Source organism: Rattus norvegicus, chromosome 1 (genome assembly GCF_036323735.1).
Source record: "Rattus norvegicus strain BN/NHsdMcwi chromosome 1, GRCr8, whole genome shotgun sequence".
NCBI lineage: Eukaryota > Metazoa > Chordata > Mammalia > Rodentia > Muridae > Rattus > Rattus norvegicus.
This window is the reverse complement of record NC_086019.1, coordinates 107,863,832-107,886,354: the sequence shown is the minus strand read 5'-3', so window position 1 is coordinate 107,886,354 and position 22,523 is coordinate 107,863,832. Positions and strand designations below refer to the sequence as shown.

Here is a 22,523-nt window from a genome sequence, read left to right as displayed (position 1 = left end):
CACATCTTAAAGAGAGCATGATGCCTACATTACAGAGAAGAAAACTGATTTCTTAGGGGGGATGAGTGGAATTTGCACAATCTCATTCAGCTAGCAAATAGCAGGTCCAGATTTAAAGTTAGAAGTCTTAACCAGAACCAATCAGAAAACAGAGCCTGAGAGGGATTAAAGCCAGACGGCTGTGGGAACTGCACATAGGAAGAAGGCACTGAGGCGAGGGAAGGCAAAGGCTTACCCGGGATGCCTGGCTATAGTGGCCACTGTCGAGCACATGCTGGGGGATCTGCAGTTGGCCCTTTAGCAGATGTGTTTGCTCACCATGTAAGGATCTTCAAGAGACACTTGCAAAGTCAACTTGCGTCTCAGAGCTGTAGGAGGACTGAGGGTGGACTAGCCTGTCTCTTTCCCCCACTGGTCAAACTATACTTCTAGAATTACGTAAGTGAGTGCCACCCCTCCACCTACCTGAGTAGGCTGGAACCCTCATCTCAAGGTGGTTTCTTGGCATGTTTTACAGGAGAGGGCAAGTCAACAAGAGAAAGGTCCAGCTTCCAGGACAGGAAGGCCAACCTGGTCTGGTGCTTCAACTTGGGACATGTAGCGAGGGCAGTGGGACACAGACCATGGTGTCTTCAGCAGGTAGAAGACGGCATGTGTAATATGATGCCTACGACTCATGCCTCACTCTCAAAACACTTCATTTCTGCTGTTCACTTAACCAAGGGGACTGTGACACATAATTGGAGCTGGTGGCCAAGAAGAGAGGCGACATGTTTCATACAGTTCATTGTTGTGCCATTGGAAAGGGATGGCTCTCATGCCTAACAATGAAAGGGAGACTGATCTAGGACCCTATACCCAGTTGGACCTAAGAGTTCTTGGCCCTTTCTATGAGGTCATGTCTGTCCCTTCAGGTTTCTGCAGAGGATCCCTTCCTCGACCCTTCATTCTAGTGCCAACACTTATGTTTGCTGGGCAGCAGCAGATCCAAATGACCTCGAGCCTCACACACCTTTTCCAGCCATTCCTGCCCACTTGGGGGAGGAGAGCCTCTCTGTTGTACGCTGGTTTACCTTCGGTTCTGAGCGACTCGAAACCCACAGATATAATTACCCTTGTTATCAGTGGGTCTAATCCCCAGAAGGCACCAGCTTGTCCAGACTTCCCACAGAAACCAGATCAGAGCCTTGGAAAGTTCAGACAATGAACAGGGGCAAAAGGAACGGAGCCCAGCCCCGCCACCAGCCAGCCTTTCCTCAACTCATTAGCATTCCTGAGGGGCTCCTTGGGAGATGAGGAGGGGGAAAGCACAGATACCGTGGAGGTAGCTCCCCCTAGGTATGCTCTTACCCTCCAAGACCACTGTTGAGGCCAAAACAGTTCTGTTTCTGAAACTGGAGACCCCCTGAGAAGAGGAAGTGACAGCCTCGTGGGTATTTTCCCAAGTGGCAATGTTTCCTCTCTAAGCCATTAGGACAGAGTGGGTTGACGGGCGTCAGGGAATCCACAATGAGGCCTCAGGCCAGCACGTCACTCTCTCTGCGGATAGCATGAACAATGTAATTTAACAGCTCATCATTAATGGGGGATTTGAGATAAGAACTAACTTCACTGTCCAAAGGAGAGCTCCCAGGCCGGACTGAGTATGTGGTAATGTTGGCTGTCAAGCCAAAGGCTGACAGAGGGTGGATTCCATTCTTGCCCCACTGTGTGCCCCCAAGTCCTCTTAAAGAATAGAATCTAGTAAATTATTTGCTGACACTCATCCTGTCTAGAGAATACTAGTCTCAAGAGAAGTACTGTGCCTGTCATTTCACAGAATATGGTAAACAACGTACATTTCTAGGTCCCATCTTAATGGAGGAGGGGTCATTTCAGAAAGATTGGAAGAAATAATGTGGTAGTCATCTGTCACTTTATAATTGTATCTGCTTCCTGCTGATGAAGCTGCTTATGCACAGGGTTTTGATAGCCATTGGAGGACATGTGTGCACGAGTGTGCACGTGTGTGTGTATTTATGTATGTATGTGTATATATATGCGTACATGTGTTTATGTATATGTGTATGTGTGTATGTGTATATTCATGTACATATGTATGCACATGCATATGGAAGTATGCACGGGTATGATATGTATGTGTATGCATGCATGTGCACATATATGTATATTAATATATGTATATGTGCATTTATGTGTGTACATGGATGTATACATGGATATATGTGTATGTACATGTGTGCATGTATGTATGTATGTATGTATGCATGCATGCATGGATGCGTACCCGTGTCCCTTCTTGCTTTTCTACTACTCATCGGAAATTCTCCTCACAGAAAGCCAGTGTAATCTGATCACATTTCTCCTCCATTTAAAAACCTTTTGATGGCTCCCAATTTCTCTTCTGTCATGAGATGAACATCTCTAAAGTGACAGACACCTCTCAGGATTCTGGACTCCCTCCAGCCTTCTCAGCTAATCTCTGTGGCCCAGTCATACTTGAACATATTGTACTCCATGCCGATCTCACAGCCGGTGTAGCCTATGTAGTTACCTTCTCTCTGAATATCCGAGACATCCTTCTTGGTGTGCCATGTGCCCCACCCTCTGTGCTGCTCCTCGTTCAAATATCAATTTCCCAAGAGAGTCTTCCTGGGTCCCTCCATGTCCCCCGACATCACCTCACACATCTTGTATTTACATGCCATCATTTTAAATTATGACACATAATTATTTGTGTGGCTAGTTATTTAATGCTTGTCGTCCACATTATGCTGCAAGCTCTGTGACAGCAAGGTCAAATCACATCTGCACCATACCAGTTTCCAGGACACTCTGTCAGAAGATTCACTTGCTTTGTGATGAGACAGAGATGTTTTCAAAGAGATCTACAATCCAGACTAAGGAAAATGGCAGGAATAGCTGGCAAGTGGGGGAAAAGGAGGCAGATTCTCTTGATTCAGGCCATCAGTCACCTGCTGTTCATTGACTATCTGCTTCCTGCCAGGAGCATGAAGACTGGACATTCAGGATGCAGCCTAACAAGATAGACTCTCTCTTTGTGTTCTCTTCCTCTCACCTTTGCTATGCTTGGACTAACCTTTTAGGATTGCCTCCTCCATCTGACTATATAGACCCAGGGTTGTCTCCTCCATCTGGCTGTGTGGCTCTCAATGTCCACGGCTATAACCTGCTTATTGTATATATGAGGCACCTAATAGTTGGTACCTCCAGCATTCCTGGTGCCAAATAAATGTCCACTGAAAGAGTGAATGACTGGAGTTATATAGTTCTCCCAGGCAATCAGCCTGAGCTATGACTTCCCTCTCTTCTTTCTCTATGTTCCTCCTCCTCCTCTACTCTCTAGGCCCAAAACTTTGCACAACAGCAGGTATGCTTATCCAGAACCTTCCCTTCATAAACCTTCTTTACCTGATTCTGACCTATCCTGCATTTGTGAATGGTATATTTTCTTCCGGAATGACTTACCTACCTGGGTGTCATTGCCCCAAGTCTTAGATGCAGGCCAAGCCTAGATTTTTGCTATGGCTCCTACAATTCCAAGAATTCCTGGTAATTCTTTTCTTCCCCCACTAGACAGCAGCTTCATGTGGAAGGCAGCCATGGTTATCATGCTATGCCAGGTCCTTACCTGGCACCTAGCAGGCTTTGAGTGAATGTTTTTCAAGTAAATTATCAAGTGGCTATTGGAGGGACAACTGTAGATAAGGAAAGAATGCCTTTACCTGTCTGGCTTCCAGTTTTGTACCTTCAAACGTACAGGCGACTTGTTGAAAACCCGAGCAAAAAGGTAAATTACTCAGATTTTTTTTGCATTTCAAATTAACTATTGAACTGGGTTTGCGTGTCTTCCTCGATGCTCTGCAGCCTCCCTGGCTCTGCTTGCAGCCCCGGGTAGCAAGACGTGGTGTTCAGAACAAGCAGAAGATTAAATCATGCTCACGGTGTGTAAGAAAAATGAATTCTGACATTTCCTAAGGATTTTTAAACAAGGGTTGAAACAGACGAGATTTGTAATTAACCCTCAGTTACCTAGGAAATTGCATCTAGCATGGCGTCTAGTCACACAGAGATATTACTTGATCACATAGTCTGCGAATGGCCACCCTAGGGGAAGAGGGATAAACATTGGGAACTGTACTAGGCCCATCCTGCAGATTACTTGTCTAAGGCTCACAGCCCATCTGTGAGCTCAGTGGCACTGCCACACACTTACAGCTCACTTTGTCCTGGGCCTTGGCACGTGACTTCAGGAACCCTTGGGGTTTTCTGAGTGATAAGGGACAGAGGAGCATATTCTGGGGTTCATAGCAAGCCAGTTCAGCTGTACCCAAACTTCCACCCAGGAGGGCCCATCTGAGGGCTCCTGGACAGGAACTATTTGACAGTCAAGTGATTACAGGGTGGACACTTACATCTTGACCCTGCGACCTCAGTGAAGGAAGGCAGCTTTGAGAATGAGTCAATGGGCTAACCAATAATTATTTAATCAATCATGTCTGTTTAATGAGGCCCCTATAAGACACCCTAAACTACGGGTCTTGAGAAGACTACAGGTTGGCGACAGGAGAGTGGCACTTTCTAAATCTAGGGCAGAAGTTCCTTCAAGGATATTTCTAGTCAGTGGTTCTCAACTTGTAGGTTGTGACCCCCCTGGGCTTCGAATGACCCTTTCACAGGGCTCACCGGAGCCCATTGGGAAACAGAGATATTTGCATTATGATTCACAACAGTAGGAAAAGTGCAGTTATGAAGTAGCAACATAATAGTTCTATGGCTGGGGGTCACGATAGCATGAGGAACTTTATTAAAGGTTGAGAACCACCACTCTAGACACTGCCTGAGCACCACTGCACATAGGTAGTTACCTGAATCCTTTGCTGTAAGCCACTAAATGCAAGGAAAACGTCTTCCCCTGTCTCAGAGCCATTACCATAGCAGATTATCGAACCTGGGGAAGCGGTTGTGTGAGCCACTAATTTATAGCCAGTTGGTCAGTGACACTAACTCCAGGCAGTTAGTGTCAGAATCCAATTGAATCACTAGATACCTAGTTGGTATCTGGACAGCTGAAGGATTGATTTTTGGTGTGGGAACTCCACACATTTTGTGCCAGAAGTGTTTGAGTAAAATGGAACCACAGTGGCCGGGAAAATAGAAAAATAGGATTATTTCTCTAGGATGGTACTGCTAATGAGAGCAGAGGCAGGCTTTGAGTTCAGGTCTGTATAAATAGGACCTATAGCTGTGCACAGGAGGGCTAATCACCCTGGGAGGGTGTTTAGCGATGTCCATGTTGAAACACATTGATATAAGAAAGCAGAGTTCAGACCAATCCTACCACTGTGTCCTAGACTCTACCTCACTTTGAAGGTTCCTGTTTTCCTCCTCTGTGAACTGCAGAAACAAGGGTGCCTATCTCTCAGGGTTGTTGCCAGCATCTGAGATGATCCATATAGGGCATCTAATGATGAGACCACAGTGATGTATCACTTAACCCCAAGAGCCGAAGGACTCCTCTGTGGTTGTTAAACAATAGAGAATAGTGAGTCAAAAGTCAAGTGATGGGCTGGAGAGATGACTCCACATCCAAGAGCATTTCCTGGTCCATCGTGAGGACCAGAGCTCAGGTCCTAGGACCTGTGTCAAGTGGCTCACGAAGTCCTGTAACTCCAGTTCCGAGGGTTCTTCGGACACCCTCTCCTGGATTCTGTAGGCGTCTGCACACACAAGTATGGAGACACTCATATTGGCACATACACACAGACACGTGCATATACACATAAACAAAATAAAGTAGAATGAAATAAAGGAAAAAAACTCATGTGACACAGGAGTAAAAGTAAGTTCCCAAGTTGGCAATGTCACTCCACAGAGCTCTTACCTTGCTTGCTTGCGATCCCTTTGGGTTCTTCCACTCTTAGTAATCCAGGTAGATAGATAGATAGATAGATAGATAGATAGATAGATAGATAGATAGATAGATAGAGAGAGATAGAGATAGATAGAGAGATATAGATAGATAGATAGATAGATAGATAGATAGAGAGATAGATAGAGAGATAGATAGAGAGATAGATAGATAGATAAGCTGTCTTTCTTTTATATAATTGCCAAGAAGGCCTCCTGGAACTGAGCACCACTTAAGACTTCTCATTGGGTTTTTGTTTTGTTTTGTTTTTGGACTAATTTTAGAGATGCTAAATGGCTAGTTCTTTTTTTTTTTTTTTTTTTTTTTCGGAGCTGGGGACCGAACCCAGGGCCTTGCGCTTCCTAGGTAAGCGCTCTACCACTGAGCTAAATCCCCAGCCCCCTAAATGGCTAGTTCTTATCCTGAAACTGAGAATGATGGTATGTGGGGAAGCACACATATCAACAGCTGAGAAAGAGAGAGAGAGAGAGAGAGAGAGAGAGAGAGAGAGAGAGAGAGAGTGTCTGAGACCTCAGTATCTAAGTGGACATTTCAGAATCCTATTCACCGTGCCTGTACCCTCTATTTGCAACATAGACCGGCATACCTAATTTAAGAAAAACAAGCAAAAGTCCCAAGGAATGAACAAGCACTGTGCCACAGGTCAATTGCCAGCAATTCTTTCCCCTGAGTAGTGCATAGGTCACAGGGATCCGCGGCCAGATGACATTTGAGACTGGATGGATTTCATCAGTCACTTACAAACACACTTTGATGAACCACTGTTGGTTAGGCCTACAAAGTGAATCACTGTGATCTGCCCACAACAGAGAAGAAAGGGAACGGAAAAGAAAAACAAAACCAAAGAGCTCTGTGGGGACAAGAATCATGGAATGAACCTGGTGGGGATGAATATTTAAAGAATGGCCTCCTGGACACCATGAAGTCTTCAGTCCCAGCCCCCATACCCCCAGTTTAGATTCCACTGTGCTCAACCTGTATACCTGGGAACATGGATTACACCTGTGGACTTTTGAATTATACAGACAATGTTCCAAGGACAGAGACAAAAGGTCTGTTTGTAGCCCAAAGAACCAGAAACAACTGGATGCTTGACAGTCTAAGTGTGGGATGAGGGTGGCGGTATTTCACCCATGGTCATGTCTGTGCGGCTGTTCACCTCTCACAAATCAGTCAGTCACCTGTCCATTCTACCACCTACATTATATTAACCTCAAGATACAGAGCTGAGAACCCGCGTGAGGAAATAAGCAGAGTCTGGGGGTGCAAAGTGCATCTTTGCAGGAAGAGTGTTAGCAAACATCCCCCATGTCTTTCAGCTGCTTTCCTGTGCTGCTCATTATACCCGATATCTCTATGGAGGAGCTTAATGGACATCTGCTTGTTCTTAGAAGGCTCAATAATAGCAAAACAAAGTCTTGGACCCCACCTCACAATTGGATATGACTTGCCAGTGAAATGCCTTGGGGCCTTGTGCAACAGCTCTTAACTCCTAGAGGAGATAAGGAAATGGACGGGGGGGGGGGGGGCAGGTGTTTGAATGAGGAATGTCCTCTACAGTGTCAGGCATGAGGAACTTAGTCCCCAGCAGGTAGCACTGTTTGACAAAGTGTGTAGGTGGTGTAGCCTCCCTGGAAGAAGGATTTCAGTGGGCATGGGCACCAAGACTTAAAAGCCCTCCCTCCTTCCAGTTCACCGTTTGCTGCTTGCCTTTGAAGATGTGAGCTCTCAGATTTTTCTTCGCGCCCACCCACTGCTTGCTGCCACGCCTCCCAGTCATGATGGACTCTTAACCGTCTAGAGCAGTAAACCCAAATAAACTCTTTCTTATATGAGCTGCTTTGGTTCATGGTGTTTCATCAGAGTAACCGGAATGGGCTCAGCATCAGGGTCAAACCACTAGGATGTACACATTCCTGGCAACTTTACCAGGCACTCGGAAAAGCAATCGCTTACTTGGCTCCCGGCCCCGAGCTTTCTTCCCATGACTGTCTGCAATCTTCATACTTCCCTTCTTCTAATTAGTCTTTTCCGAACTATCAGTAACAGACTGCTAACTATCTTTATATTAACTTCTCTCTGAAATGTATTTCGTTTATCCATTTACCAAGTAGCCCCCCCCCAAAAAATGTCTCTCTCCAAAGCTGCACTCTTCTCAGGGACCAAGGTGTTAGAGCATTTTCAAAACTCACATCACTCACAGCCTCTGCATAAGGCCCTTGTACCAGCCTGACCTCCAGCTTGAAGTTCCCAAGAGACTAACGGAAGCCGTCTCTTGAGATGCATGCAAAGCTCTATCTTCTGTATCCTAGGACTCAGGCTTCCCGTATTTGTCAACATCTGAGGTCTCCTTTCATGAACAGCTCATCCTCCAGGCCCCTGTCATCTCACAGAAGCCTTAAGAATTGTTTACACTGATGGAGGGAAAGCAACACGACTGATATTGTGTCCAAGCCCGGCACCTGACTTCGTGCATCACGATTTGGGCCCCTTCTTCGTTTTCTATGCTGAAGACCCAGTAAAGGGATTCTGAGGCTTTACGTGGTGTACCCAGCCAGGATGGCCGTGAGACAGAAGAAGTCCGGGTCCCTGAATGTTCTGACAGAGCAGGGCTTCCGCTGACCCATTTCAGGCCATGCCATCAACAATCAATCTCCCTTTACTGTGCCAACCCATGGAAGTTTGAAGATTCCTCTCTCACAGTGCATCACCTTATGGTGGCTGACTATAAGGAATATGCCTTCTGACACTTGTTGCTAGTGCAGGTTCTGTTAACAAAGGTGGTGTTTTTCGCATCTCGATTGTAGTGAGACTTTTTAAAGTGCAGTACTCTGTCTTTAAGTTGGGGGTTCGGAGGGCAGTTGTGATTTGATCATGGTGACTACAACAGCGGGGATGTCACCTAAAGACACATATTAGATTTAGGGGTCTAATTGGGCATCCTTGTGGAGAAGCCATTCTTCAACAAGTAAGCCTGTTGCTGGCTCACCAAATGCTTGGTCCACATCATTGCCTTTCAGGGGAGCAGATGGGAGTTTTGATATAAATTGTGCTGGCATGTGCTGCTCTGAAAATAGATTTGCTTTTTGCCTGCTTCTAAATTCAGTTTTAAAAAGCAACAGTCAACAAACTCCATTTCCCCCTTTAGGCAGGTCAGTGGTCAGACAAGACCTTGTTTCCCAGAAAAAAAGCACTAGAATAGAGCGTTAGGTGGGGCGGCTCAGGACCCCAGCCATCTCAGAGACCTCTTCTGCAGCATTTCACGTGGAGCTCCTAGCTTGTGCGTGCTTTCTCTATTTGTCAAGGGGCTCAGCACTTGGTAAAGAGACACATTGTAGCAAGACTGTTGTCAATTAGAAAGCTCAGACCGACCTCTACAAAGATCGGTTCTTTAGTCCAGCATCTGCCCTGTAGAGGCAGAGCCCAGTTCAGTTCTCTATGAATGGATGCTCCAGCATGCCAAAGGCGAAGCATAGCCCCCAAGTCTTTCTTTTCCACATCTCTGCCCAAAGTCCTCTCTTCTTCACATGACATAATCCCCAGGGCCCTTTCTCAGCCTTTCTCCAGCCTGTCACTGCCTAGTAGAAGCTGAATCGGCAGGACCAGCCACACATGAACAGTATGGAGAGGAAAGGTCAACACCCTGTATCATCAGGACAGCACCGGCATTGGACGAACAGTGGCCTCAGAAGACTGCATGCCTTTCAGCTCCAGTGAGGCTTGTGGAGAACTTGTGCCTCTCCAGAGCCCTGTAACTGGTTAGAAAGGTGGCGTGCCTGGGAAACTGCAGGATGACTCAGGACCCAAAGAACTTATAACAGGATCTTGAACTGTCCCCCAGGGGCCCCAGATCCATCTTCTTTCAGCTTCTGGCACCGTCTCCCATCCTCCGATCCTCCTACTCTTCTTAGAAGCCATTTTTCCAGGCTTATCTTCTTTCCTCATCCAGAAGCCTCTTGGCACACCTGCCTACTTGCGAGGCATCATTTCCCTCAAAATACTCTTAATGATTCGGATTGAAAACTTCTTCAGGGAGGAGCCCACTATCTTCACTTAATCACCATCGGCCCATTCAAGCAACAACATCTGGCAACGGTTTGCCCTAGCCGAAGCTGGCCAGCCAGCAGATCCTTCTCGGCTCCCCTTCCGCCCACTCCACAGTGGTGAGCGAATGCATGGCTGAAGGACTGGTCGTGGCAGTTCCTACAGGATCAATCTGGGTTTCAGCAAAGTAGATTTGATCTTACTTGCTGGAGAGACTCGACTGCAGTCATTCACAGATCTAGGCTTCCATGCTGTGATGGCCACAATCATATTACAAGTCCCTAGTTAAGGGGAATCGCCATATGCTTTTCCTTGTTATTGGTATCCTCCCTCCACACTGCAAATGTGTACAATCCTTTGCCTGCTTCAACTCTTCCTGGTGGGCCGGGGAAGATCCTCCAGGTCTGTTCTTATTCCCATCCCTATTTATGATACCGAGCATGCTTCCTTCATCTCTGTTTTATAAATCCCAAAGGTTTCTCAGCTTTATTAGAACCAGGAAGACAGGAAACCTAGCAGAAGTCAGCATCCAGCTCTGGACTTGATTTGGCCAGAAAAAAACCCCAATAATGCACTGTAATTCCAGGTAAGAGCTTCTGGAACCAAAATAAAACCAGGAAACTGTGGAGACAGCCTGGCCTCTTCTTTTACTACTGCGCTTAGCAGCTGATCTCATTTCCCAGCACACCAAAGTCTTTCATACTCCCTTGGGCCTCCTCCCAGGCAGGCTGAGGTGGTCATCTCCATCCCCCAACCCCAACACACACAGCTCCAGCCGTCATTACATGTGGCTCCTGACCTGCCTGCTCCAGGGAGCCATGGCCCACCATACTGTTTCCCACCTTAGACTTCAGCTAGCCCCATGCAGCATGGCCCCAGGAAGGAAGCAGTAATCTTTCAAACAGTGAGACGTGGCCGAGAGACAGCAGTGGACTGCTGGCAGTTTCCGGGCAGAGGGTGAGATACCCATGTGTATCCATGCTGCTTTTAATAAAACTCAACAGAGCAGAAACACCTTGTAAAACTTGAACAGGCCATGAAGACGGTTTTCCTGTCCTATTTTAATCCTGGCTTGGGCCCCGAGCTAGAGATAATGGGTAGCAGGGATCAAAAGTCATTGAGAGATGCTTTACACAGCTATGCAAGCCCAACAGCGCATTCTGGAAGATAGCAAGGCTCATCCTCAGACTCCATCAGAGGAGGATGCAGGAGGAGTCGGACCCTCTGAGGACATCTATAGAGAAATGGGACAAAGCAGGCCATGTCACAACCCATCTCTTATTAGCTTTAGGGGACACTGTGAGGAGCACAGAAGTTGGAGAACCTGGAAGAGGGACAGCCTGGAGGGGCATGCAAGGACATGCATGAGTTCCTGAGACTTACAGAAATAATCCCTTCTGTTCATGGAGCAGACCAAGCCAGAAGTGTGGGACCTAGAGGTGTCTCCAGGATTTGAGACAGTGTGGTGGCAGAGTGAGAGGGTGGGGCCAGTGCTAGGCTAGCTTCAGAGCAAGCATGCACCCATTCTCTGGACCACCAATCACTGTCAAAGAACTTAGCCTATGCAGGCTATGCAGGAGGGGACAGCAGGTAGAGAGCAGGTTATCTGGTGGTTGGAAGTGGGGAACTTCAATAACAGAGAGGAGGATCTCAAAGAATGTTCCAGACATCTCATTTTGCAGGATGACCTTGGGACACTGCCCTGACAACAATAATACACAGAGAATGGGACCTGTGCTGAGGACTCAGTCCCTTCCTTTGTTTCCTCACCAGTCCCAGTGTGCCAGGGCTTGGGACTCGGGGAACAGATGGGGAGCAAGGAAGAGCAGAGGACAAATGGGCCAGCCTGATCTCCCCCAATTGTGCCTTGCCTGGAGGGATGAAGCTGTGAGGTGAGCGTGATACTCAGGTTTCAGTTGGATGGGCTGGCCCCTCCGATGACTCAAGCTGAGGCTGTTGCCACTGCTGCTTTTCCTGAAGGGGCCCAGAAATGGTAGTCACAACAGGGAAGATGGTTGTGGAAAGGCAGCGTGTGCCTTCCTTACAGACCCTGCTGAATTCAGGCTACTTGAGAGCCTGGTCACAGGAGCTCAGAACCCAGTCTTCCCAAACCTCAGACATCATCTCCTGTGTTAAACGGACAGTGTAGTTCCTACCTCGTGGAGAAATTTTGGAAAACTTGATATCTGTGTAAAAGTATCTGGAATGTGGCTGTGTTTAGCCAATGGTATTCCTACCTCTAGGAGCCATCACTGTGCAAGGCTGACTTTTGTAACCTCGGGGTTAAGAGATTTCTACAACAGTGAAACTGAAGAAAGAGATCAGAGGGTTATGACCCAGCATCCTCATGAGATAGTATGAGACCAGAACCAAGGTACCGAAAGACCGGAGTCCAATTGCTTGGGCTAACAGCAGGGTCACGAGTAGAGCCCAAATCTGCTGGCCTCGAGTCTGTAGGAACTGTTGGTGGTGATAGGTTGGCTGAAAAGTGACCAGGGGCTGCTACCAGGACCTGGCACCAATGGTGGTGCCAAGAACTACCAGATTAAAAAAAATTATTACTCACACTCATTTCAGTCACCCAGTAGGAGCCTTGTACCAGAACTTGGAATAGAGTAGGACTCTGACCTAGAGGCGCACCTCTCTATTCTTACCCAGCTCCTAATAGCTTGTGATGGCCACTATAGGGGTGCTGAAGACCAAACCCAAGCTCTGTGCGAGCGCAGCCAGAGCTCCTAACCACTAAGCCATCTCTCCAGCCACACGAACACCTGGGTTCTAAAGAAGAATCAGAAGTTTTGTTCAGGTCTAAATTGATATCCAAACTAAACACACCTTTCTTCTATATTTAGGATAGATATCTAGTTACCAGCATCCTCAATAATTCCAGAAGCTGCAGGAGAGAGGGGCCAGGGGCCACACAGGACCATGTAAGCAGTACTAGGATCTCTCTGGAACCCAACCAAGTCTAAACACACTGCCATTCTGTTTTTATAAACTTTGTTTTAACAACAACAACCAAAAAGAAACCCCAAACAAACAAACAAACAAACAAACAAAAAACCCAGGCTCTAGATACACAGCCTAGGCTGGCCTTGAACTAGTAAACTTGTTTTGGTCTCAGAGCTGAGAATAAAGGCGTGCCCCATCAAGCCTAGTTGCCATTCTCTTGTTGTAGGAGGGGAATAAGAGTGGTCACCCACCCAACAGGATGTCTTCCACAGACAGGACAGGGAAGACCTGAACAGAGGAACCCCAGCTCGTGTTCCTTTAGGGAAGTGTTTCTTAACCTGTGGGGCCACAACATGTGTATGTGTGTGTGTGTGGGGGGGGGGATCATATATCAGATATCCTGCATATTGGATATTTAAATTATGATGTATAACAGCAGTAAAATTACAGTTGTGAGGTATCGACGAAATAATTTTACGACTGGGAGTTGGTCACCACAAAATGAAGAGCTACATTAAAGAGTGACAGCATGGGAAAGGTTGAGGACCACTGCCTCAGACTGTCTAGTCTTAGATAGTTTGTGTCAACTTCATCAAAGGAAGCTTAGAAGCAGAGATTTGGGGGTGGGTGGATGTGTGTCCTGGTAGGCTGCTGGCTGCTGGCTGCTGCTGGCTGTCTTGGTAACATTGTAGCAAGCTCATGCCAGGGAATTAAGTTGTGTTTTCCTTTAATCCTCAGATCCAGTGAGACTGATGCCCAAAGCAGCCTTGCGTCATCTCCGTTTTCATTTTGTTTTTAGAGTCTCCTGTAATCCAGCCTGCTCCTCTTGCCTCCACCTCCCAAATGGTAGGTTACAGCCTGTGCCTCCACACTGGGCTCTAAACCAGTCTTAACCAGCTGCTCTGTGTGAAGCAGCAGTGAGCTCTGCTACCTCCACTGATTAGAGGAGAAAGTATGACTGACCCTTTGCACTGAGTCAATCATCCGATTTCTGAATAAGGGGGGAGGGGCAAGGCCTTCAGGAGGGACATGAAGGTCCTGCTGATAGCACAGTTGGAAGAAGACTGAAAAAATTAATGAGAAAACAAAGAGCGATTAGACCATCCATGGCTGAGGCTGCAAAGAGCTTCTAGCTGCCCGTGGCCTCTCTGCTTCCCCCTCCTCTTCCCGAGTCACAGTCCTTTCTTGGGGCAGTTTATTGTGAGAGATGCTACCATCCAGCTGACTGTCCCCGTTTGCCAGTGAGCCACTTGTAGGTGGATGCTGTTGTCCTTGGCAGAGAATGCTGCTGAAAGCTGGGGATTAGAGCAAGGAGGTCAATTGTCTTTTCTATGGAGGCAAATCCTGATTGATTTATTCAGAGTCCTTCAGATACAGCTAGCCATGGGGTCAGCATCCCAGCTCCTACACTGAGAATCCTGTGGGCTCTTTGGGGGGAAGAACGACTTTTAACTATAGATCAGGGTACAGTCAGCTCCATCTCATGGGATGGATGCGATGAGGATGGGAGATGCCAAACAGGAAGCTGCAAATTCTGCTGAAAACCACATGGCTGGAGCAAGCCAAACCCAAACTCGCGCTTCCTCTCATCACTTACTCAAGCGTCTCTGAGCTGGCGTCATCAAAATAGCACCATGCCTCTGAAATAAAGCTACTTCAGATCAACAGACCTAGCTAAGTCTAAGTTCTCAGTGTCTTCGTGGGAAGCTCTCTACGGCCCTGGTTCTCTCTTTTCAAGAGACAAAAGAAGCCTGAAGACAAGAAACCAGTCTTATCCAAGATTTGGGGCACGAACTTGACTCTCTTGGGAACTGAGGTTCAGGCTTACGGGCCTGGAGTGCCTTAATATTCTCAATCATCAAAGGGGGATTTGATAGGGATCTTATGCCACTTCCATCAAGCATGAAGAATAACTCAGACTCGAAAGGTTGAGCAAAAGAGATTTCCTGCATAGACTTCCATTACCCAGACTTATCCCTGTTGCCAACTTCAACACTTCATGCCACCTCTACTCTCCACTGCAGAGGCACCATTCTTAGTGACTCTGGGACATAAGGGAGCCACGACACATAGGATGCACACAAGACCAGACCCTAAGAGGCCTGGCTGCCATGAAGACTCTTCTGCGTCCCAGCCTTGGCACTGTCAGGCATGCTGGCTGCTTGACATAGGACACCTGGAAGGGAGGGAAGTGACAAGCAGTAAGACACTCACCTGGCTGGAGGAAAGACAAGCATGTCGGAGGCTTTCCTTGGATTTGGTGACCTTGCCTGCACTCTTTTTTTTTTCTTTTCTTTGGAGCTGGGGACCGAACCCAGGGCCTTGCAGTTGCTAGGCAAGCACTCTACCACTGAGCTAAATCCCCAACCCCCTTGCCTGCACTCTTTTGGGGCACTGTTTGCGTTTTCCCTCGCTCCGGGAATGACTACCATTTCCTTTATATCTAAATTCCATTCATCCAAAACTATCCCTTTTGTAACTGTGCTACGAATGATGTCGCCGTCGTTGATGGGTCTCTCATGGATTTGTAGCTTTACTTGAGACTTGCTGCTGTGCTCGTGTTAAAACACTTCATCCTAGACGGCTGCCTCCCAGATACTGGGGTACATCTCATCTGTGCACCAGAGGTGCTCAAATGGCGACAGCACATTTGTCTGAAAAAAGGACGGGGCTGGGCAGGACCTTGGTGTCTAGGCACAGCGTGCCACATACATACTTTACATATTTTCACTGTGGAATTCTTCTCAGACCTTCTCATAACAATGTTGAGCTCACCGTGCTCCAGAGGCTGTTGCTGGTTCCTCTGGCAGCTCAGTCTTGGATGAGCCCTGCATACAAGAAGATGAGTCTTCTTGTTGCTCCCCAGCTAAACGCCTGTGAAATCTCAACCCAAGCGTGCTGGGGAAATTTAATTAATCTCTTCTAGCCCCACCTCCAAAGAAGTCAGAAAATAATACTTGAGAGAATCAGTAATCTTTATTCAACCCAAATAAAGGGAAAGACAATACCCCTGGCTCCTGAAAGCCATATGCTAGCCACACTGCAGGAAGTAACTCATTGATATTAATGTGCTTACAGCTTATTACATGAAAATTAATTAAAAATTGAATAAGACCAGAGCTCAAGATTCTGCATGTCTAATTTTCCACCAAAGCATCTCAGATGAATGGCTGAGACCCTACAAACATTAGCCAATTATACTGTGGGATGTAACCCCCTTTCAGGTTACACCCCCTTAATGAACTTTCCATGGTTTTAGAAGCCCCTCATCAACATGGCATCTTTGGAGGCAGGTACCAGGTCGCAATAAGAATGGTACTATCCAGTCACTGTCAGCTCAAGCCTCACACTCTAGAGAAACACCCAGCTATTTACAGACCACAAATGGCCCATGACAGGCAAGAAGGAAGTCAAAAGTTGTCTCCGGTCCCGGATGTGTCTGCAGACTCATGGATGACTGGGAGTTGGGTGTGTGTAGAGCTTGGCCAGGCAGGCTAAACTTACTTCTGGTTGTCTGTTCCTGGCAGTTTCTAGTCCCTGGAGCAGCTGGAGACAGCTGGAAGATAAAGTCTGGAGTAAGCAGATGTTGCCAGCAACTTTCAACCTTTGAGCTCCTCTCCTAAGACCTGGCTTCCACAGATGTGTCTAAACACTCACCGAGACAGCATGCACTGTGCCTGGTACAGACCAGACACCTGATTCATGTTCTTGCCACTCAAAACAAAGTCAAAGTCAATAGTTCCAGTCCAAAAAAATGTAGCAGCTCAATTCATTTCCCCTTACAACACAAAACATTCCCGAGCCTCTTACCCAATAATATTCTGGGTGGTAAATTCCTCAGACTAAGGCTGTGTTTCCTCCACTCTGTATTCCCTGGGCCCACTGTGTCTAACAGAACAAATGATTGGAAAGATTGGAAAAGTATCCCAGCCAGCTCAAGTGTGATAACATATAATCCCAGCCACTCAGGTTGTCAAGACAGGGGCATCACAAGCTTGAGGCCACCACCGGCTACAGAGAGAATTCTAGGCAAGTCTAAGATATCCAAGGGAGCAAACATCCCCTACCAGCAGGTGGCTTAAAAACCCAGTGTTCAGCCATTCTGGTGCACCTTAGAGTCTATTCTCGTTCCCAGACTTTTCCTCTCCCTGCCAAGTCTTTCCCCATGGTCTTGCTCAGCTACCTGACCCTCCAGCAGACTGGGGAAGGCACTCATTTCTGAGCATAAGTTGTTGGAATACACAAACTCTGCTGCCCCTCCATTTGAAATTCGCTGGACTGATCAGTTTCAAAACTGTGTGCCCCTCCATTTGAAATTCGCTGGACTGATCAGTTTCAAAACTGTTTGTCAACAAATGAAAAATCTTGCCCAATGTGGTCCAAGAAGAAACTGAGCCAAGATCACCCAGTAACTCAAATACAAAGTGAGGCAGGATTGTGGTGAAGATTCCGTGGTTGGAGGCAGGAGTCTCGGGATGAATTGGGGATGCCAGCTTGGCTTTGGCAAAAACTTTACGGACATGTTTTACTATTCAGGACTCCCTGCACCTAAGCATATCAGCCATCCGTTTGTTATGAACTATCGATCTGTCCATCTGTTTAGCAAGCACTATTGAGTCCTTTCTCTGCAGTCATGTACCAACTTTGGAAAGCACAGGAATGAGTCAGAGTCAATCCCTGCCCTCAAGAAAATCGCAACCAAATGCAAGCATCGCTATTACACATCACTGTGTATTTTCAGTTACTTAGACAGCCTTATCTCATGTCCCACATTATCTGTGGCTACGTTTGGCACAGAATATTGCCAAAAGGAGTTAGAGAGGAGGCTCCGTAAAGTGCTTACCATGAAGACTTCAATTCCCAGAATCCATTTTAAAAAGTGAGGCATCATGGGGGTCCTTGGAAACCCAGTGCTGGGAAGGAACAATCAGGTCCCTGTGGCTCCAAGGCCAGCCAGACTAGCCTACTCAGTGGGCTATAGATCAACTAGAGACCCTGTTTCAAGAACCATTCAAGGTGGCTGGCTCCTGAGAAATGACACCAGAGCTTGACCTCATGCACCCGTATACATATGTATGCCCATAAGAACACAAACCAACATGCGCACATACATACACAGGCATAAACATAAAATACCGCTAAGATGAAGTTAATGAATTCTCAGACTCTGAACTCTGGGCTCTAAAGGATCAGCACTCCATTTTTCTAGCGTTTTCTGTTTTGTTCTTTTCCTTTCCTGTTGGATGAGCAGAAGGGCCTGGAGTTTCACCTGCTGTGGCGTCTTCCTCTTGCCAACTAGAGCACAGAGGGTAGAGCAGGCAATTCCTGGGCTGGCCTCCTTCCTTAGTGGTCCTGATGTGTGTCCCCAGCTGGGAAACAAGGCCTGCCCACGCTCCAGGGAGAGCCATAGTGGAGACTCCTCTGTATGTGACACATTTCCCCATTTACTAATTATACACGGCGGTTCTGCAGAGAGCTTTTGAGGAGGTCACCTGTGGTGCCTGGCTTCCAAAGACGATAATAAAGTGATAAAAATAAAATGATTGCCAAATGTGGTGTGTCAACAAGATTGACAAGTACTGCAGAGAAGACAGTGCAGCTCACAGACAAAGCCATGAAGGAGGGGAAACGGTACCCAAATGCCAGCACAGTGTCACCTAAGGCCAATGACCCCAAACCATCAGGACACAGCTCCCTAACTCATGTATCTGCATCAACTGTCTTGGGCACACGAATGTTTTCTGAACTTCTACTGTGTGTAGACCCCAGTGCGGGCCCATCTCTTCTCTCCCTTTCTGCTCAGAGGTCATTATCCATCATGTCTTCAAAGCTTCTATTCCTAGGATTCACATACAGCTCACTCCCTATTGCTACTGCTGATAGCCATCCTCCTCCTGTCTTCCTGTCTCCACAGTGGCCACTCCCCAGCTCAGCAAACATAAATCCTTTTCATGATTCTGAGCAGCCCTTTGAAAAGGCCCAGCATCTCTCCACGGTCTGTCAGCTCCACTGGGAATCAGTTGCTGCCTCTCCTTCCTGTCTCACCTCTGCCCATTTCATTTCTCCCATGGCTTTCCACTCCAGCCAACCCATTTTCAGCAAAGCCTCAGGAAAAGCTGGGAGAAAGATGCAGTCCGTGTGGTATAAGCTTCACAGCACCTGCGTGCGGTGTGCTCACCCCATCAATGACTCCTCTGGGGGGCAAGCCCCAGGGACTGTCAATGTCCTGAAAATAGACGCAATGGGCGCCTCACCTGTTGCTCATCTTTAGCTCCTGGTAACAAGAAACACCCATAGATGGAAGGCAGGTGACCAGTTATGACAACTACCTGGTTTCCATCACTGAACTCAGTGCCAGGAAGTTAAAAGGTCTTGGAGCAGACACAGGTCCTTTCCATACTTCAGAAGAGCCTTAACCTAATGACCTCGCGCACATGACTTCTCACTGTCCTCAGTCCTTCCACCTTTATGACCATAGTAGCAGTAACTGCCCTTCCAACCTCAAAGATGCCTCACCAAGTAACGGGGTCCCGATTATGAGGAAGAGTAAAGATGCTCGTGGCAGGTCGGACCAAACACAAGACTCTGCTCATGAATAGTGACCTCAGTGCCCCAAAGGGAGGAAAGAGGCTCTGTGGAGTCTCTCCTCAGTCTCTATCCATTAGAACAACCTCAGAGCACCCTGATGTTGGCCTAACAGTGTTTATTTGTTTGTTTGTTTTTATGTGAGTATAGGGTATGAGATGGTTAGTTTTAATCATCAACCTGACACATTCTAGAGTCACTTGGGAGATGAGCCTCTGAGATACCTAGGAGAGATTGATTTAGTTATCCTAATAGGTGTGGACACATCCATCTCAGGCAACACCATTCCCTAGGCTTGAGATCTTTGCCTACACAGTAGAGAAACTGAGCTAACTGAGCACCAGCATTCATTCATTGCTCTCTGTTTTTGACTCTGGATATAATGTGACTAGCTAGCTGCCTTAACTTTCCTGCAAGGAATGACTATAACCTGGAATCGTGAACCAAATACACCCTTTCCCAACCCAGGGTGGTCTTCTTAGGCTCTTTTTAACAAAGTAATGGGAAAAAAATAAGAAAGGGTCTTTTTCCAAGAATGGTAGTGGACACTAGCTTCTTGAATGTCTCTAGGAAGTGGACACAAACGAGTTCAGTTGCTTCTTAATTTAAGTTGATTTCTTGAATTTTAATGGTGACTGCTAATTCTTGGACAAAATAGTGTCTGACTGTTTCATCAGTCTTATTAGGATCAGAAATTCTGTCTGATAGCCAGTGTGAACACAGGGATCTGGGGACAATGTTCAGGGGATGTTGCTCTGTTCAAGTCAGGTGGGGAAGGCATCTCCACAGAAAGATTTCATGTGGAACTGGAAACATGGATGGAGGTGGTGAGGTAGGTAGGCCATTGATGAATGGTTTGAGTTTCCAAACAGCAACTTGGTTCAAAATAACTTGCAAATGAGTGGATCAGAATGTTGTAGACCACAAGGAGCCCAACACCAGGTCCTCCTTAGGCAGAGGGTGTTAGCCTCATTGTGGACAGTTCTTGGTCAGCTGAAGGAGAATGAAGCTTGCCCAAGTGAGGTATCCCCCTTTCATTCTATCACACCACTTGTTAAGAACCAGTCCCCCTGTCTGTGTGTCTGGAAAATCAGAATTATTCACTACTGACCCTGTCTAGAGTCAGCAGCATTTCAGTGCTAAAAGGTTAAAAGGAGAACAGAGAACTAGATCTTGATATGAGATGACCCCACTTTACAGATGAGGAATCCGAGGCTGAGACTGCATGTGGTGGAGCCTGATTCAAGCCAAGGAAGTGTGGAGTGGACCCTGCTCTTTCATTGACTACGCTGTACTGCTCCCTCAATTCTATCACACACGGAGCCTCTTTTGTTCCCCTACTCTCTATTGTGACATTCCTCAAATGTGTCTCCACAGAAAGACCTATTCCTGTACGGTTTGTACTGAGTGCCCAGTACAACACATCCAGTGATTTGTTGATGGACAGGGCCCTCCTGTGTTGGGAGTCTCCGAGGCAGGTCCCATCCTGCAGTTTGTAGGTTAATGGTCCAGGGACCTCTCCATCCAATAGTGGCTCTACTCCCTATTGCTACATCTGTTGGCTGTCTTTAAGCATCTCTTAATTGCCTTTCTTTCTTTTTTTTAACAGAAGGAACACTGAAAATTACCTACCCAAGAGTGACTGGAAACATTGGCATGGGGCTGTAGTCAGGTTAGAAGATTCGGGATCTTGATCCTTAGGTTTTTTTTTTTTTTCTTCCCAGCTCAACCAAGGCTCTGTGGCCTTGGGTAGGTTGGTCAACCTCTCTGGGACCCTATTTTCTGAATGCTAAGATAGGGATAATAATATCTCCCCAAGGGAGCTGGTATGAGAAGAGAATATATTTCAAGTGCTTCACACGGTGTCTGGCACACCTGACACTGGTTAAACATGTTGCATGTGCAATGAGGCATGTCTGAAATGGAAATCACTCATGAGTCAGGTCAAGGTTCTGACGTCCCCAATGAAAAGGAAGATGAAAAGGAGAGGGGTGAGGGGTGCAGGGGACCCGGGTGAGGGGTGCAGGGGACCCGGGTGAGGGGTGCAGGACCAGCCAGCTTTATTGGCAGCCATGGCTGTCCCCACTGGTTGTACAGCTCTGGAATGTTCCTCTTTAGTGAGGAAGACTCCTCCATATGTACTCCTTCTGAACCAAAGCAAGACAGTGATGGAGGAGAAGCCCTGGGCAGAGGGTTCTGGTGCAGGGAATTCCATCCTGGGCCTTTTCTCTGTAGGGTCTTATTTCCTGTGCAGCCAAATAGGAGAGCTTTCTGGTAGAGCCCAGCCAGCCCCTTCCTTCCATCTCCCTAGGGCTCTCATCACTCCCAGTTCAGTCCGGAGCACTCCATCACTTTCCTCCTCCCCAGTGCAGTAAAAATACCAGGTTGATTTGGGAGCTGACCTGTGGCAGCAGCTGCTGCATGTGCTCCTGAGCGAGCGGCCCCTCTTGGCTTCTGCCTCCCAGGGTTTGGAGAAAAGTAAATTAAATAGTAAAGGTCAGTGCTGGGACAGAAGCCCAGGGTACAGGGACTCTGGATATGTGCTGTGGGTGAGAGAGGCAGGAAGGGAGAATGGAAGGGCAGAAGATAGGAGGAAGGGAGGGAGGGCAGGCTACCTGGTCTCAAGGAGAGTCAGACACTCTCAGAGCTGCGCTGTTCACAGCTCCCACTGGTCCATTTAGGCAGGGGGAGCCATGTTGCTCATCTCCACTTTTCCTCTGAACCCTTCCCAGGTGCTCCAGGCAACCAAGAGCCAATCAACTCCATGAGGCACAAGTGGGGCTTCCAGATTTCAGCCACCACAGTGAACTTGGGGGAAAAGAGGAGATGAAAGAAAAGCCAATTCCCTGCTCAAGAGCCTCTAGGGTGACAAGGCCTGCATGGGTCTCTCTGCTTTGTTAAATTTTAGAAGCCTTAAGTAAGTAAGCACCAGAGAATGTCAAGGAAGTCTCTCTCTCGCTCTCTCTCTCTCTCGTTCTCTCTCTCTCCC

The 22,523-nt window shown here is 47.2% G+C and overlaps 2 protein-coding genes across 3 annotated transcripts in view; both read right to left on the bottom strand.

Annotated features, from left to right (window-relative positions):
• The window catches only part of Nav2 (neuron navigator 2), a 658,579-nt gene that overhangs the window by 572,192 nt on the left and 63,864 nt on the right, over positions 1-22,523 (bottom strand). The window lies entirely within an intron of this gene.
• Positions 1-22,523, bottom strand: part of LOC134483127 (uncharacterized) — an 84,877-nt gene extending 62,354 nt beyond the window's left edge. Inside the window, exon 1 of the mRNA XM_063278370.1 lies at positions 1-22,523. This exon is cut by the window's left edge and continues 62,354 nt beyond it. The gene's annotated coding sequence lies outside the window, so the exon portion shown is untranslated.